The sequence below is a fragment of the Coenobita brevimanus genome, chromosome 6 (genome assembly GCF_032717465.1).
Source record: "Coenobita brevimanus isolate Jiangsu-jjx chromosome 6, ASM3271746v2, whole genome shotgun sequence".
NCBI classification, from domain to species: domain Eukaryota; kingdom Metazoa; phylum Arthropoda; class Malacostraca; order Decapoda; family Coenobitidae; genus Coenobita; species Coenobita brevimanus.
The window spans coordinates 60,861,103-60,880,129 of NC_136959.1; the positions used below are offsets into that span (position 1 = coordinate 60,861,103).

At 44.9% G+C, this 19,027-nt stretch overlaps 1 protein-coding gene and 1 long non-coding RNA gene across 7 annotated transcripts in view; both read right to left on the reverse strand.

The window, feature by feature from the left end:
• Rbfox1 (RNA-binding Fox protein 1) overlaps window positions 1-19,027 on the reverse strand; it is a 377,774-nt gene that overhangs the window by 289,988 nt on the left and 68,759 nt on the right. The window lies entirely within an intron of this gene.
• Window positions 1-19,027, reverse strand: part of LOC145402419 (uncharacterized) — a 55,578-nt gene that overhangs the window by 676 nt on the left and 35,875 nt on the right. The window lies entirely within an intron of this gene.

A 19,027-nucleotide genomic window follows, 5' to 3' on the forward strand; every position in this document is an offset into this window, starting at 1 on the left:
TCCATCTCCCCCTCTCCTTTCATCCTCACCCTCTCTCTATCCTCTCCATCTCTCTCATCCTCATCCTCCTCTCCATTCCTCCTCCTATCCACTACATCCCCCCCCCCTCTCTCTCTCTCTTTCTCTCTCTCCCTCTCTCTCTTTCTCTCTCCTGGCCTCCTTTCCTCTTTCGCTCCCTCTCTCTTAAGCTTCCTTTCCTCCCTCCCTCGAAGGTCTCCTCCTCTCCAGAGGAACTTTAATCTTCCTTATCTTGATAGCTCCACTACTCGATCTGGACTACCTTTAAGCTCACCACTTAAACTACTCCTAAGTTGCCTAAACCACCCAAAAGTGAGCCCTCCTCTCAGTTCCCATTTATTTCTCATGCCATTCTTATCCCTCAACACACACCCATCTCTTGTTTCCTCCCTAGATACCGCCACCCCAATCTTTTCCTATTCACCCTGAGGCGCCTCTCCTGTGCTGAATAATTTCGTCCTGTGTAGGCCAAAATTTAGTACAAAGTGTGTTCTCATGCCGAAGAGGTCTACCGCTTCACACGAGGACATTTTCAATTCGTCTGTCCTAACGCCATGTGATTTTATTGAGTTCAAACAAACTTTACTTATTAAGGAATTGGATTTAGACTTCGCTTATCCTTTTCACTAACAAAGGTCCTTCTAAGTTCAGTATAATCGTCCGGTAATCGCCTAATTAAATGGGGAAAAATCCCTAGTACACTCAAATAACTGGGCACCATCCACAGTACTTGATCCAATGTAAATCCTGAAACACCCTACCCAAGATGATCCTGTAGACCCCCTCCTTCTTCCCCTTCCAATCTGCCTTTAACATGTACTCTTTTGATCCTGCCTTTAACAACACCTGTTACCCCCCTACCACCATCTTAACATTTTCTTGACTCATCCTGATAGCCCAAGTACTCGACCCTGACCACTCAGGTTCACCAACCCTGCATGTAGGCAACCCCGCCCAGCCCTACCCATCTTCTTCCCTGTCTCGTGCAACATTCCCTACCCACCAACTCTTCCACGCCACATCTTTCAGCTAACATTTTCCTTCTCAAACTTCCTCTCATCTTCATTTATATCTCCTACTAAAACGTCTTTCCTATATTCTGTTAAAACCAACCTCGATCACACCTCCTCCCCGACAGGTTTCTCCCTTCCTATCCTCTCACGAGTTTCCTACCCAGCAACCTTCCTTCCTATCCTCTCTCCATTCTTTCCTTCTTGTTCCCCCTCTACCTCCATACCCACCTCCTCTCTCCCCTCTTCCACCACTTTCCCGTTAGCCTCTATTTTCCTATCTCTCTCTCCTTATTCCACTAATCTCTCCCCTTCCATCCCTTCCTTGTTCAACCAATCCCTTCCTTCCTATCCCCTCTCCTATATTCCACCAATCTTTCCCTTCCAATCCCTACCTTGTTCCATCAATCTCTCTCTTCCAGTCCCTTTCCAGTTTCACCCATCTCTCCCTTTCAATCCCCTCCATGCTCCACCACGTCCCCTACAGCGTTTAATCAACCTTATCTCGATGGTGCCAAACCTCAGCGAACCAACCCAGCCCCTACAGCCTACCAGGAGAGGCTCAGGAGATGCCTTTTTATTACATCGACAGATTCCTACTTCCTTCCCTGGGGTTCGAACGCGATGGATTTTCGTCATGACCATCTGTGTCTGACCCACTCACCGGCCTCCTAATCCAACTCCCCCTCCCCTCCCCTCCCTCCCCCCACTCTTATCCTCCAGCCTCTTCCTCCTCCCTTTCTACCTACTAATGGCTTTCTCTCCCCCTGTATTTCAGCCTAGCAACCCTACATCTCCCCACTCCTGGCCCCCAACGCTCCTCCTCATACTTCCCCTCTCCCCTTCTTCATCCCCCGTCTCATTTCCAGTCTCCTCCCTTTCTTCACTAATGGCTTCAACTCTCCTATTCCCCATGTCCTTCCCATCCCATTATTTCAACTCTAGCTATCCTCAGTCATCCCTCTCCTGGCCTCAAACTCCACTTTCCCATTCCTTCCTCCCCTATCTAACCTCCAGCTTTGTACCCCATCCACTTTACTAATGGCCTCCACTCTCCTCTCCCCCCCTCCCCCATTTTCACACTAACAATCACCCCACCCTATTCTCCCCACTCCTGACCAAACACTCTCCTTCCCTCCGGGCCTCCCTTCCACCCCACGAAAGCCTCAACTCTCCTCTTCCTTCTCCATCACCTTCCAATTTTTCACACTAGGAATCCTCCACCCCCTCTCCTGACCTCAAAGCCCCCCCTCCCCCTCCATTTCTCCTTCAAGTCACCCCCCCACACCCCCAACTCCCCCTCCCTAACCTTCCCCTTCCCTAAAGACCTTGAAATAACCTACCCTATCCAGGCACGTAGCTTCCAAGGATAGAAGAGGATGCAAGCAGCGTCGTAAATATTAACAAAGGACACAGGATAATATAAAAGGATTAAAGCACGTGACAAAAAGTCACACACGATGATTACGGTCAATAAAAATCACATTATAGAGATTATGAAGAAACAGAAGTGTGTGTGTGTGTGTGTGTGTGTGTGTGTGTGTGTGTGTGTGTGTGTGTGCGCGTGCGTGCGTGCGTGCGTGTGTGTGTGTGTGTGTGTGTGTGTGTGTGTGTGTGTGTGTGTGTGTGTGTGTGTGTGTTGTATAGTGTGTGTGTGTGTGTTGTATAGTGTGTGTGTGTGTGTTGTATAGTGTAGTGTTGTGCAGCGTTCTGTAATGAAGCGCAGTGTTGCGCATAGTGGTGCGGTGTGGCGAGGTGGTGTGTGTGTGCCTGTGCGTGCTTGTGTGCTGTGTGAATGCGTACGTGTGTCTGTCCGTGCGTTAACGGCCTCCAACGGACCTTACCCGCCTCTCACACGCATCACCATGACCTCCCCTACCGCCATCTGTGCCGCTAGCAACTTAACACACCAATAAACGCAATTTCAGTGAGTGGCTACAATTCTCTCGTTTTGACACATCACCGTTACTTCAATATACGAACTTGTGGCCAAATTCATTAGTCACCACCAATGCACCACTATATTCTACCACCGCCATTATCACCAGCGACAAATACTACCACCGCCATCATCACAAACACCACCACCACCATCATCACAAATACTTTAATCACCACCAAATACATCATCATCATTATCGCTACCACGATACATACTACCACTACTACTATCACTTTTATCGTTATCTCTATTTCCTCCACCACAACCGGTATCATAAAATTCACTGTGGCCGTAATTATGTGTCTGTTTCATACTGCCTTCATTACTCTTATACGAGTTGTATAAACCAAGCATTATTAAGAAACTGAATTTAATATGTTTCGGTCAGACTTTTTCACATTATAAAAACAAGAAAAAGCTCCATCATTCTTTCATCACACACACACACACACACACACACACACACACACACACACACACACACACAAATCCAAGTCTTTCATCCTGCCCTGGACAAACATTTGGACGTTCGTTGCCTGAGGCTGACACGATATCACATGAGATCACTGCTTCTCACGTCACCACTTGGGCAGGCAATACTACCGGACCATATGCACTGACATAAGCTACACGCATCCCATTCAAGACTGGTTTGATGGTACCGGGGGTGGGGGAAGGGAGGGTTATGCCCTGTACGAGACTACGGTTTGAACTAAATCCTCACACAATGGCATGCACCAGCTGAAAATTGAACCCAGGTCTCACTTCACATCCCACTTCTAAGACCATCACGTTAAATCCTACAAACTCACTCCTAAGACCATCACATCAAATCCTGCAAACTCACTAAGTTCATCACATTAAATCCTACAAACTCACTCCTAAGACCAGCACATCACATCCTACGAAAATCTCATTGCAATAGCCAATATTCGAAAATGGACCTCCCTTGATCACCCATTTTTTTACGTCTTGCACATCATAAAAGTATTCTCTGCAACGGTGGCGGTTCGAAATCGCGTCCTTCTCGACAACTGCCGGGACTACCACCAACCCCTACCCAACCTTAACCATTCAAGCCAAAGGATGTCTTTCGTTATGTTACGAAGGATTTTTTACAGGTGATGGGGTTAAGGACTGATGTATCTAATTCATATCGGAACATAAAGTAAAAATAAATAAAAGTAAAAGCAAATAAATTTCCTTGGAGACAGCAAGGTACAATAATTTCACGTCACTGGAGTAAAAGAGTTAAACACAGTGCAATGATAATCCCTAAAATATCAGTCATGTAATTAGGGACCAATTTATAGGGATTTTACATTAGTTATGAGTTAGGAAAATAATTAAGAGGACTTAATGAAGAACTACTATCTATCATTACCGATTAAGCAAAATGTATTGGGATATGCCAAACAAAATTCGACTTTCTCATGTGAAGATTAACAAAATCTCTCTCCCTCTCTCTATCTCACCACACGTACAAAAAGACAAAATTCAAACCTTACAAAACACACACATAAAGCACATCCATTCCTTTTATCTCACAACCTAATCTCACAAGCAAACAAACCTGCAACCTCCAGCTCTCTCCCTCCCTCCCCAGTACACCACCAAAACCAAACAAGCAGAAAACACACACACACACACACACACACACACACACACACACACACACACACAAAGCACACATCACGAATTTATTTGTATTTCCACTAGTCTTTCCTGCCACATCACTCCCTCGCACTCACTCAATATTCGCAAGACGGAGGGAAGGACCCCGACATTCGCGCTCCGTCATGCTCGCGGATCCCGTTACCCGCGAATTGATGCGCATGTGTCCGCAACTCGAAAATAGTGAGGAGTTATTTCGACCCAGGGTTCAACTTGGCAACTCATGCAGCACCCAACCACTTCTCTCTCTCTCTCTCTCTCTCAGCCGATGACGATGGTAAACAAATTCGCCTTATAAGGAGAGAAAAATGGATAGGGGAAGGGAGGGGGGGGGGAGAAAGCACAAACACGGAAGTCTTGGCGAAAAAGATGGGAGAAGGACGAGGGCAATAAGACGATGAAAAAAGAAAAAAACAGAAACCTTTAGGGGATGAAAAATATAAGTACGGAATGACAAGGAGAAATTATGAAGGACATGGAATGAAAAGTGAGGGGAAAAAAAAATGAAATACTGTACGGTCGGGGGGTGAATAATGTATGGAGGGAAGGGCAGGGAATAAGAGAAAAACTAAAGGACTGCGATGGTAAAGAAAATGGAACAAAAAAATGGAAGACAGGGGATAAGAAAACTAAAAGGACAATATGGAACAACAAAGATGGACGACAGGAACACAAAGCGAACCGAAAAGAAGAGATGAGAAGTAAAGGATAGTATTTAATTAATGCATTTTAAGATCGGAATTAATAATATACCTTTAAGGGAATGCTAAGGCAAAATATCTAGCAGAGAAATGACAGGAGAAAAACAAAAAGGTAGAAAGCAAAATAAGTATAATCATCGGAAAGTTGCACGACAGGAAAACCCATCCCCCCATCTCGTCCCCGGTATTCCCTTCCTTTTGTCCTCAGCATTCAGGCTGCCCTTTCTCCAACTCACATACCCCTCCCTCAGAAAAATACAAATGGAAGGAACTTAGTGGTGAAATAAAGATATTTGGCAAATTAAAGGATGCCTAGAGCCTGACACGAAACTGAAACTAAAAAGAGGAGATGGAAAGAACAGGTATAATAAAAGATAGAAGGGTGAGAACGACAAACAGATTGAAAAGGAAAGAAAAGCAAACTGAGGAGACTCGCAGAAGTAACACAGAGACAAGAATGGAGGGATGAAGGACGAAGAATGACTGGCCCCACTGGAGAAGCAAGAGAGTAAAGCGTATATATGCAAGGCCCCCAAGGTTAATAGCATGCAAGAGCGAAAGGCAAAGACAAACACACCACGAAATCCAAAGAAAAACAGGATGGGGGAAAAATAGGAAACATGGAGAAATATAAAAAGGACTGGACACCCCGAAATGCAAAAATAAATACCGGTAAATGAATACTAAAATAAAAATAAAAACACCAAACAGAAAAATAAAAGAATTAAGGGTTGGTTTTGGATGTGAGACCTAAAATTAATGATTCGAAAAACAACTGAAAAAAAAAAAAAGAATCTGAAATAAGACTTTGAAGGAAAATGACACCTGGGAGATATGCAACCCCTTTAGCAAGTGGACGTCCTTCCTACGCTGAATGAAATCACTGTTAGAAAATAATAAACACGAACTCGAACTGAAGGGATTATTAGGGATTACTTTATTACGAGAGAGAGAGAGAGAGAGAGAGAGAGAGAGAGCGCATGGAAGCAAGGACAGGAAAGGAGACAAAAGGTACAAGAGAGTGGGAGGAGGAATGGAGAAGGGAGGGTGGGGAGGGAAGGAAGAATGGGGAGGAAGGGAGGGAGAACTGGGGGAGAGAGGCAGGAGGGGAAGAATGGGGGGAGGGAGGAAGGGAATAAGAAAGGAATGGAGGGTGGGGGGAGGGGATAACGAACCGAGGGGGGACGGACGAAGGGAGGGAAGAATGAAGGAAGAGTGGAACGGGGTGGGGGGGAGGATGGAGGAAGGGAAGAATGAAGGAAGAGAGAACAGGGGTAGGGGGCGATGGCGGAAGGGAAGAATGGGTGGGGGGGGGATAGAGAGAAGGAGGTAAAGGAAGGAGACATAAAAGGTAGCGCCTGAGGAAGTGAAGGAAGGAGTATGGAGAAAGTGTGTCGCTAGGTAATGGTTTCCTCTGCCTTAGGCTCTTTCCTTCCCTCCATTTTACCTCCTCCAGGCTTTTTCCTCTCTCCTCCAGGCTTTTTCCTACCTCTTCCCCTGCTTTTTCCTTTTAACCTCCGCCTTTTTTCTCTCTCTCTCTTTTCTCGATTCTAACCCCTCCTCCTACACTTTTTCCTCTTCTCACTCCTAACTCGTCGTCCCTCTGCTTTCAGACTTTTTCCTATATTTTCTTCCTTCTCCCCCTTTCCTCCTTTCTTCTCCTTTTTTTTTTTTTTTTTTTACTTTTCTTCCTCCCTAAGCGTTTTTCCTTTCTCATCTACCTCTCTCTCAGGATTTTTCTGATCTCTTCTCCCTCCTTCCTCTTTCCCTCTCCCTTCATGCACTTTTCTCCCCTCCATGCTACCTACTTTTATTTTTTTTAATTCAAACAGGCTCTACTTTAGGCTTTATCCTCCTCCTCCCCCGCTCTCCTCTTCAAAACTCAAACTCTTTCCCCCATTATTATTCTAAGGCTTTTTATTTCCATTTTACTTTCCCTCCTTATTTCCCCACCACGAGCCCAACCCACTAGTCTCTCTCATACGTAAGACGCTATCTTCTTCCATGCTACAAGTTTTTTTTTGCTCCAATTCCCTTCTTTTAATACTATTTTCCCTCAATTGTATAAAAAATCTTACCTCCCCACTACATAAGAAGCTACTCGTATCTTTCTGTCTTTCCCTACGTCTCACTTCTTTTTCATCCTTCTCTATATTTTCCCTTTTTTTATTTCTTTCTCCATGGTACTTTTAAGTTATTTCCTCCCTCCTCTCTCTCTCTCTCTCTTTCGTACCAAAAGCTCCTTGTTCCGTCCTCTCACAAGCTCTTTCCTGCCTGAACCCAAGCACTTCACCCCAACTATCGGCCCCCAACACACACACACACACACACACACACACACACACACACACACACACACACACACACACACAGACTCCATCATGACTCTAGCGTATCTCCTACCTGTGTACGTGACCACTCGCTGCACTATCAGGATTTGCTCTTCTCAAGGTGCGACCTACGAGACATTCCCCCCTCTCTCCCCAACCTAGCTAAGAAACATCCAATAGCAGTTAAAAAAATAAAATAAAAAAATAAAACAACACTTCCTGACTTCAAATAATCTTTACTCCTGAATAAAATCGTTGATCCGAACCAAGAAAAGAAAAAAAGAAAAAAAAGAAAAGGAAGGGCGTAATTCTAGCGAATCTGATCATTCCTCACCCTGTAGTTATTTATTTATTTATTTATTTATTTAGGATCCTTTTTGGGCTGAGTTAAAAACGTCTACGGAACTAAATCCAGCCACTACTCACAGCTCCTGAAAAAGTCTGTTTAATTTTGTTTTACTCTTCCTGGTCTGAACACCGCCAAGATATACAAATAAATAAATAAATAAAAAAGGCGCCACAGAATATGCAGCTCATTGCTGACAGTATTTTACCTTCCATTACCTATGATCTCGGGCTGAATTAAATCTCTTAGCAATAAAAAAAAAAATGGGGGTTACCGTGCTGAAAGACAATACATGCTTTTCTTAATTACTTCCTTACGTGAAATCTCTGAAAATGAGTAAAGTCTGAGTAACTGCAAGAATATAATGAAAAAGACGGCACTGCACTAATAGATTACGACCTGAACCGGAGCAATATGTAAGCACGGACGGGAATTACCTATACACCCTGGCCACACACTCCTACACTGCGTCCTTTCATGGTCGCAGGAATTCCATCACTGCCTTTACGATTGTACCACCCACACCCACCCTCCCACCTACCCACACATACACACAACAATAAAAATATCCCCCTTTCTCTATTCACCCTGACCTTCCCCTTCAACTGCAGGTAACAGCGTCCATGTGTATTTCAGAGCCTGCCCTACTATCCATGCAAATAACTTAATTCCTATGCTGTTTACATTTTTCTTGTTATCTCACGGCGATTTTATTCAGTTCTGGACACTTTAATAAAATCCTTCACTACCAGGGGCTCTGGTAGGAGAAGAATCCTCCAACATTGTTGATCTATTTATCTATCCAACAATTCATCCATCATCCATCCATCAATACATCTATCTGTGAACCTATCTATTTATTCATCCATCATTTTATCCATCATCTATCCATCCACCTATCTTTCCACCCATCCACCTATTAATTCATCTACCCATCCATCCATCTATCCATCTTCCTATCTGTCCACCATCCATTCATGTATCTATCTATCTTTCTATCTACTTATTTATCTATTCTCCCAAAGACCATTAAAGGGCTTCCGCTCCCACACACAAGACCCCGTTCCTTCTACTTAGCCTCTCTTCAAATTAGCATACAAAGCTGAGGTATAAAGGACTTGAGGTAACTCCGTTCGTGGGACTGGATTTCGAGGATGCTGTTCCTAATCTCACTCGGACGATCTCCAAACGGTATCCGATTCTCCAGCCAAGCCTCTTCAGTACGATTACGCCTCTTACAAATCTAGCTCTAATGTCTTGCGGATTTTTTATGATCTTCGGGGATACGTCTCAATTAAGGGTCTCTCTTAAGGTGAAGCAAATTACCTGCCGGATAAATTACATAAGCAGGTCATCGTCGTGAAGGGGTGACAACAATACCTGATACAGTGCTTCGAAATTCAATACATGACGGTCTGTATTCTCGTCGGGTAAGAAGGTTCCCTAGCACCTCTTCCTTAGCGATTTATTTTTGGATGTGGCTGGTTAATATCTTTTTGTACGTGACTTAAGCAGAGTAGTGCGGCATCAGAATGATTTATATAACACAAGGACAGAAAGGTTTAATAAGCACAGTAAGTCGCTCAGGAAGAAGCGTTACGGAGCCTTCATAACAGACGAGAATACGGCCTATAAACTCACCTCTATCTTCCATTAGCTTGTAAATACTAAACACTTATTTACACTTACTCTAGATTAATATGCAATAACTCAACATCATACTCCCAGATACCGACCTTTTTTACACCTACATTGATTTCTATGTTACAGTTCAGTGTGTGTGTGTGTGTGTGTGTGTGTGTGTGTGTGTGTGTGTGTGTGTGTGTGTGTGTGTGTGTGTGTGTGTGTGTGTGTGTGTGTGTGTGTGTGTGTGTGTGTGTGTGTGTGTGTGTGTGTGTGTGTGTGTGTGTGTGTGTGTGTGTGTGTGTGTGTGTGTGTGTGTGTGTGTGTGTGTGTGTGTGTGTGTGTGTGTGTGTGTGTGTGTGTGTGTGTGTGTGTGTGTGTGTGTGTGTGTGTGTGTGTGTGTGTGTGTGTGTGTGTGTGTGTGTGTGTGTGTGTGTGTGTGTGTGTGTGTGTGTGTGTGTGTGTGTGTGTGTGTGTGTGTGTGTGTGTGTGTGTGTGTGTGTGTGTGTGTGTGTGTGTGTGTGTGTGTGTGTGTGTGTGTGTGTGTGTGTGTGTGTGTGTGTGTGTGTGTGTGTGTGTGTGTGTGTGTGTGTGTGTGTGTGTGTGTGTGTGTGTGTGTGTGAGAGAGAGAGAGAGAGAGAGAGAGAGAGAGAGAGAGAGAGAGAGAGAGAAACTACACAACACACACATTCCCAGATCCCTTCACATCTCTGCCAGACACCCCCAAAGCCGCGGCCAAAGTTCCCATTCTCTTGATAGTAATGGTGGCCAGGTGAAAGGAGACGGCTGTTAGGAGACTGCCGAGGGGAAAGGGAATAAATGGAAAGAGGGGAACTGAGGGGAAAAGGGGAAGGGAATGGATGGAGAGGGGGAATGAATGGAGAGACGGAATGAGCGGGAAGGGGATGAGGACGAAGGGAATTAAATGAAACGGGGAATGGCGAGAGAAGGGAGGGGAATGAAAGGTGAGGGGGGATAAATGGAGAGAGGTACTTGGTGGAAAAGGGGAAGGGAATGAGGGAGGGAGGGAACGACTGGATGGGGGAATGACGATGGGTGGGGTATGAATGGTGAGGGGGGGGGGAATGAGAAGGGATAGGAAGTGAATGGAGAGGAAAACTGGGCAAAATGAAGGGGTGGGGAAGAGGATGAGGACGGGATGCGGGGAGGGAGAAAATGAATGGAAGGAGAAGGAGGGGAATCAGGAAGAGAAAGGGGAAGGAAAGAGGGAGCGTGGAGGGAAGGAATGGAATGCGAGGGAGGTGGTGGTGAACTGAAAGAAAACAGGGGTGAAAGAATGTGGAGGGCGAGAGGAAGAGAGGGAAAGAGAATGAATGGAAAGAGGGGAAACGTGTGGAAAAGATGAAAGGAATAAGGGGGGAATAAAAAAAGAATGGGCGAGGGAAAGTGAGATAAGGGAAAAGACTGCAGACGGGAGGGAGAGATGGATGAAGGGTAAAATGACAGGAAAAAAAAAAAAGATGGGAGTGGAGATGAAACTATAGTACTGGAAAGGAATGAAGATGAGAGGGAGAGAATGAGATAGGGTGAAAAGACTGAATGGAAGGGTGGACTTGGGTGGAGTGAGGTTATGTACAAAAAAGGTTGGTGGGAAAGGCGGAGATGTTTGGAGACTGGGAGGGAATGAGTAAGGGTGAGAGGATGAATGGAAAGGGGAGGGAGGGTGGGAATGGGTAGGGAGAAAATGAGACGGAAGAGGCAATAAGAGGGAGGGAGGGAATGAAAGATGTGGAAAAGGGGAAGGAATGGAAAGGAAAAGAGGGGACGGGGGGGGGGGGGTAAAGACAAAGGGAATGAAAAAGATGTGGGAGGGAAAGAGAATGAAGGGTAGTATGAGAGGGGTGACAATGACCAAAGAGAGAAGAACTAGGAAGGAAGGAAGACAGGTATGAGATGAATGAGCAAGGAATGAGAGAGAGAGAGAGAGAGAGAGACTGAACAAGGAAGCAGCAGTTATGAGGATGGAAAAGTGCCAGCTGTGAGTAAATGAGATGGCACTGGATGAGAAAAATAATGAGACAGGAAACACAGGAGAAAGGAAAAAATGAAGAAAAAAATGGAACGGGAAAAGGACCAACCATAATTAAGTAAATGGCAAGAGATGGCAGTGGGAGATTTAAAAAAAAAAAAAAAAAAAAAAAAAAAAAAAAGAGACGGAAAAAAAATGTTGAGGAAAAATGTGAACTGAAAGGGGGCACGGACAAAAAATGGGCACAGGAATGGGAAGACGGTAGAGTGGCACTGGGGAGAGAGAGAGGAAAAATGAGAAGGGTGCACAATGACAGAGGAAAGAGGAGAGCCGAGGGGTAGAGAGGGAGGACGAAGGAGGAGTTGGGGAAAAAAAAAAAATGAGAAAAGAAAAAAAAGGTTGAAATGGTTGGCACAAAGAATGATAAAAGTCTGTGATGAGTTGCAGAGCTTGTTTAATGTTTCTTCCCTTTGTTCACTAAAACAGTTGAAAGAGCTTTGCCATTAAGGGTGGGGAAGGAAGTATAAAATGTCTTTGTGAGGATAAAAGAATAAAAGGTAATAATTTGATTGAGATGCAAATAAGTGATATCAGGTGTTTGGAAGTGGCCAGAACATTTGCAAGACTTAATGAAACGGTTTGAAGTTTAAATGCAAGCACTCATTACGGTAATTTCATTCTCTCTCTCTCTCTCTCTCTCTCTCTAACTAATTAAAAAATATATACAAAGCTAATTCGTCAGTTCCTCATCTTAACCAAAGTGCTTCAAAATATCCAAACAGATGAATATAACGTGCTTCTCTACAAATAAGTAAATAAATAAATAAACAACCTTGCACAAAACATTACTAAGAAAAACTTCACGATAAATAAAGTAAGGAAAGTGAAAAACTCTAATAAGCTACTCTGTGGGCTCTGTGTTACAATATATGACAAACCTAACACATCAGAAAGAGGGAATTACAGCCTGGGCAAGTTGGATATATTTAGGATTAACATTTCCTCGAACTTCATAAATGTAAAACGGGAGAGCAAGTGAGGTGTGGAGTATACAGAGTGAGTTCCTGTAAGTTGCTGAATCTTACATATCTATAACACCTAGCAGAGTACAGTAGGAAGAGGTTTTTATGAGGAGTGAGTTTCATTGTACCCAGGCTTATATGTCGAGAACGTTCCATTGTACCTAATAATAAAAACAAATGTACACAAGTGCTGGACAACTGAAGTAGGGTTGGTGCACAGGTGTTGTGGGGCGAGGCAGGTGCTGGCGACGTAAGAGAAACAGCACAAGTGTTCACGCTCCTCTCCCCCACCATCCACCCTGCTCATCCACCCACTCCCATCCGCCACCACCCACCCCACTCACCCAACCACATCTACCCCCACCCACCATTCTCCTCTCCCCCACCACGCACCCTACTTCTCTCCCCAACCACGCACCCTACTTCTCTCCCCCATCACGCACCCTACTTCTCTCCTCCACCACCCACCCAACCACCTCCAACCCCATCCAACTTCCTACCCAACCTTATTCAGCCTCTCCACCATAACACAATTCCTTACTCGCTTACGCAGTATTTAGAGTTCTTGATTAAGGAGTATTTAGGTCACCTTAACTGAGACTTTAAACAGTGATTGTGTTTTAATAATAATCAGGCGAACACTGGATAACTTCCCTCAATTTCGAAAGGATCTTTATTAGTGAAGCGGGTAATTAGGGATATAATTATGGGGTTAACTAAGGATAATTAACTTTTTTTTTTCGAAATGACTTTCAATCTGAATTTTAAACGTTTAGGGCCTACAGGAATGAATTAAGAGATCCTTGTAGTAAAGGGGTTAATTAAAACTACCCCAAATGATGCCCACCTAACCACGTCCTACCCAGCCTAACCCCATGCAATTCCCATACTACGCTCGTTTGGGTAATGTTTAGAGCTTGCCACATCTCCAGTCTCCCTATATTCATTTTTTGTTTTTTTAACCAACCGAAGTTGCCCTCAGCGATAAGATTTTCCCAATCTTTGGTCCCATTTTTGGTCCCATGAATTTCTCCTAAGCTGATTACTGAAGGCTAAGAAACGACCAACGTATTGAAAGGGCTAAGCTTCAAAATTAAAATAAAAACTCTGAAGGTGGGCACAATAAAACAAACTATTAATATCCGTGAAGCCTCGAAAAACTAAATCCTTCACTAAATCAGAAGTGGGAGGCTGGAGGAAGAAAAACGCCGGCAATAAATACCTAACAATGAATAACTTCTTAAAATTGGTCGATTAACACTAGTTCTGCTAACCATGAGCTTTTTTTCCCTTGGCGTTTTTATACGTTCTTTTTTTCAGTGTTGGGGAGAATTTTCGAACCAAAAGGGCGATATAAATCATTAACCATTAAAATAAAATAATGTGTAATAAATTGGTCCCGAGAAAGTAAGAATAATTCAAAACAATGTCATCGCACTAAAACAAGTCTAAAAGAAAAAAAAATTAAGGGCTGGTTGGACGATAAGAAATGTCATCGTCGTGAAGGGGTTGTTACTGGGACCTTGGGAGGCTAAATCCTTCACTAATCATTAATCAGAACAGCGAGGCAGGTAGGGCGGGCATGAGGCGTTCCGGGCGGCTGGAGAGGAGAGGAGAGAGAAGGGAGGGAAGGACAGGAGAGGACGAGAGGGGAGGTAACCAAAAGAGGACAGGCCAGCGGAATGCTTAAACATACATATTTATGTAGGGGGGCGCGACAGACAGTGGCATGGTGTGTGTGTGTGTGTGTGTGTGTGTGTGTGTGTGTGTGTGTGTGTGTGTGTGTGTGTGTGTGTGTGTGTGTGTGTGTGTGTGTGTGTGTGTGTGTGTGTGTGTGTGTGTGTGTGTGTGTGTGTGTGTGTGTGTGTGTGTGTGTGTGTGTGTGTGTGTGTGTGTGTATAGAGAGAAAGAAGGGGGAATAAGATGGTGGTGGTTGTGAGATGAGAAGGATGAGGGGGATAAAGAGAATGAGGGGGATATGGGGGAAGGGAATGAGAGAGAGGGTGAGGGAAAGACGATGGTGGTGGCAATGGTGATGGTAATGGTTAGGGTGGTAGTAACAGTGTGACCGTGAGGGGCATGCTAGTGATTATGGTGATAGTTGTAGCAGTGGTGGTGGTTATGGTGCTAGTGAGAGGCGTGCTAGTAGTTGTGGTAGCGTCAGTGGTGTTAGTAGTGATGGTAGCAGAGGTGGTGGTGGTGAGGGTTCAGTGGCAGGGGGTGGGGGGTAAGGAGGAGGGGGAGGTAAGTCGGTAGGGGTGGGGTAAGGTCTGGCGGAGAGAAGGGGGGAGGGGTGATGGTAGGGGTGGTGGGTAAGGAAGGGGGGAGGGGAGATGGTGGCGGTGGGCAGAACGAAATAAACTACGTCGACCGAGCGTGGTAACTGCGGACCAGGCCAAGCCTCCCACTGCCATTCGTTCCCTTACCAAAATGCATCGTGTATGTAAGAATCCACCAGTTAATCACCCCAAACTGCACTCGGCCTATCACAAAAGCACACAAAATAACCAAACTACCTAAAACGAAAACACGAAACGAGGTGAAACAGCAAAAAGTTATATAAAGGTGGTAAAACTTCCCTCCACGTTGGCAACTCAGGAAACAGCAGGCCCCCCTCCCTCTCCCTCACTCTTCCCCTTCTCCCCCAACCCCCCCCCCCCCGAGCGGTCGGACCCTCGGAAGCGCGGCGGCGACGGCGTGGATCAGCGGACCGAGCACCGAAACCGACGGGCGGGAGCCGAGAGATGAAATACTCCACACGATGAAGGGGATAGAGGAGGAGGAGGAGGAGGAGGATAAGAATATTCGAAGATCAACTACATCCACTCCAACCAAAACTGCGATCAAGAAACTTACGGGGTTTTCTTCCCCTAACTAATACATGTCTCAGGTCGTACTCAAACTTGCATAAAAGGATTCTTCGCACCTCTCCCTAAGCGATCCATTCTCCATACACCTCCATTTTCGTTAAGCTATTTATATATTTCAAGTAGGCAAAGTCAGCATTACTAACAGGATGAGTACACTGTGCAGAATTATTCGCTAAGGTAGAAGTGTTACGAAATCCCCAGACTCGTAATATGGCCTTTAGCAAGAACTAGCATACTCCACACGTGGAAAGGGATTATAATTGCGACGTCAATCCCTTCCCCCCAAAGAGAGAGAGAGAGAGAGAGAGAGAGAGAGAGAGAGAGAGAGAGAGAGAGAGAGAGAGAGAATCCACAAAAATATAATGCATAAAAATAACAAGACATTTTTCCTCCTCAGACAAATATTTGTTTCTGAAGGAGGGACAAGAGACCACTGGAAGACTCCGCTCTAAAGTTTATTTGCAAGATTAAAATTATCATGGGATTTGATGTGCATGTCCGTCCACGTTCTATGTAGCCTTTCAAAGCACGATGAGAACAAATTTCCTATGACTGCAAACTGTTATCTCAGAAGAACATAATACACCAAAGAACATAAGAAGAAAAGGCAATTGAGGTACGTTTATTGGACCATGCTAGGCTAAATTTACTAGGATTGTTACTTGTTATCTTAGAAGGAAGAGCATAAGAAACACAAAAACCCAAGAACATAAGAAGAGAGGAGAAGTGCGGTAGACCATCTCCTACATGACTAAACTGCCTTCCTCATCCTCGCTACAACCAATAAGTATGCTTCCGTTTGCCTTCCTTTCTTGCCCATTCCTTAAGTCATATTGTGCGTCTTAGCCTATATCGCTTAGGAAGAGGCGTTAGGGAGCTTCCTCAACCGACGAGAATACATGTCCGAGGCTCAGTAGCAGGAACCCACACTCGACATACGGGCCCTTTGTTCCCCCTCCTGCCTTTCAGTTCAAACGCGCGCATGGGTTCAAGCCCCAAGCCAAGCAGACACGGGGGTGATCGGGTCTGCTGCTCCCTGTGTGGTTACGGTGTCAGCACTTGAAGCAGTTAAGAATGTATCAAGTCTCGTTAGCTCATACCTCTCTCTACCATCCCTCCATCCCTCCTGCTCCTTCAGAGTTTGTTTCCCTCTGCGCCAATGATAAAACCCCACCAACTCTTACCCTTCGACTCTACGTACATGGTGCCATTAAGAGGGTGAAAATGTTTATGCCCCGAAACTGTAAGACAGACGTGTAAAATTAAGAGCCAGTGAACGCCCGGGCTTCTGCATATATATGGACGATCGCCAAGATAAAACACCGTCAAATCTCGCGTCAAGGGCGAATGTTGATGAGCAAAATGTGGCGCGCAGCTGGTCTCCCCCCCGCCCTCCTCCACGTCCGTCTCTTCCCTCCCCTCTCCATTCCTCCTTCCCCTTCCGTCCCTCCCTCCCTTCCTTCCCTCAGTGTCTACCCCTCTACCATCCACTTACTCTCCTTTCTTCGCCTACCACTCCCTAATTTTTCTTTCCTCCTTCCCCTCCTCATATCACACTCACTTTTACTTCATTCTCCCCTCCACTCCCCTCTTCTCTCCTCCCTCCCCTCACTGTCTACTCCTCTATCATCCACTTACCTTCATTTCTTCGTTTACTTCCCTTCACAATCTTAATTTCACCACCCCTCCCTTCCCTTCTCTCCATACCTCCCTCCCTCTTCTTCCCCCCATCTCTCCCTCCATCCTCTTCCTTCCATCTCTCCCTTTCTTTCTCCTCTTTCCGTCTACCCATTCATCATTAACTTACTTTCCTTTCTTCATTTATTACTCCCCTCCTTTCATTTCACTCCTATCTCACCCTTCCCTTCATTCATTCTCCTCCTAACATTCTTTCTTCATCCAACCATTCTCTCCTTCCCTCTCCTCCCTCTCAATCCTTCCTTCCATTTACTCCCCTTTCTCCTACCTCTCTTCTTAACCCCATTTTTTCATTTATCACTTTCATTTGCTCTCTTCAGTGTCACTATTTTGTCTTCCTTCTTCCCCTGTTCCTTTAAAATTGTTGATGCCATCATACCTCTCCCTCTCTCTCTCTCTCTCTCAGCATCACCCTAACTACATCTCTTTCCAGACATCATCATTCATCTCCCTCTCCCTCGCTCCCTCTCTTTCTTTAAACATCACCCTTAACTAGCTCTCTTTCTAAGCATCATCAATCATCTCTCTCTCTCTCTCTCTCTCTCTCTCTCTCTCTCTCCCCCCTATCCCTGGTATCTGGGCTACTGCACGTATATCATCATCACCATAAATCAGGGGTGGTAATTGGCTGCCTAACTTGGTTCACTCACACAACAAAATCAATTAGCATATTCGCAAAACACGTCCCAATTCCGTTCTATTCCTGTCGACGAAGAATGAGGGCCAATTTTGAGGATGTGAGGTACTGAATTCTAATCTCTCTCTCTCTCTCTCTCATAATCTGGGGAAACTTCGTGCAGGAGGGGTTAGATATTGCCTTTATTAACTCCTTTATTGCCTTCGTCCGTTCGCTTTAACTCGGCCACTGAGGACTTTCCATCTTGAATGCCTTGTTGTAACATATCAACGCCAGTAAACGGTGCTAGTCATGAAGAAGTGCGGTGGGAGGGAAGTACGAAGAGCTTCAGCACTGCCTTTTTCTGCCACTGAGCTTCGTGAAATACAGCTTCAACAGGACAAAAACCTGGACCAAGTTACGGTGGGAGAACAATAGATTTACTTCCCGAGTTGAATAAATTTGTTCGTTGGAGGCAAGGATAAAACGGAAAATAGATCAAAGGACTACAGAGGCTAGCTTTTTTTTTTTTTGACGGTGGTATCTTCTATTGGTTTAATCTTGCTGGCTCCAGACGATTTTATTCAGTGTGTGTGTGTGGGGGGGGGGGGTCAAATTCTTAACCTCCCCAGTTCGTAGTCTTACGAGCTGAGTAAAAAGTCCGCTGCCCAGAACCTCCTTGAGCGCCTTCACTAAGTTCTCCTCTTAGAAGAAAAAAAAAAAAAGTACCGAGAAAAATTGAATCTACGGATTGGAAATATTACGGTTTCTATAAATAAAACAGACGGAGAACAATCAAATAAATAAAAAAAAAAATACGATACGATTATGTGAAGTTATAGAACGTGGTGAATGTTTTTGGCGTATCCGATAAAGCCAGGATTCCGGGGGCTTGAATGATGAGTGAATGGAAGCGTGGCCCATTGGACTGGGCAATTTTGGGCTGTCTGGACATTTCTACTCTTCACCCTGCCCTTGGGTGGGAAAGGAGGTCCGGATGATGATGATGATGATGATGATGATAAAAAAATAAAAACTCATATCAAGGAAACGGGAAATTTTGTGATAAGAGAAAACGGACTGACTGGTACAAGCAGCTGCAATTTTTTTTCCTCTATGCATGAGCTCGTTTTCTAAACTTGATTGGAGTCGAGGAGGGAGCAGAGGGTAGGAAAATAGCGTGGCGG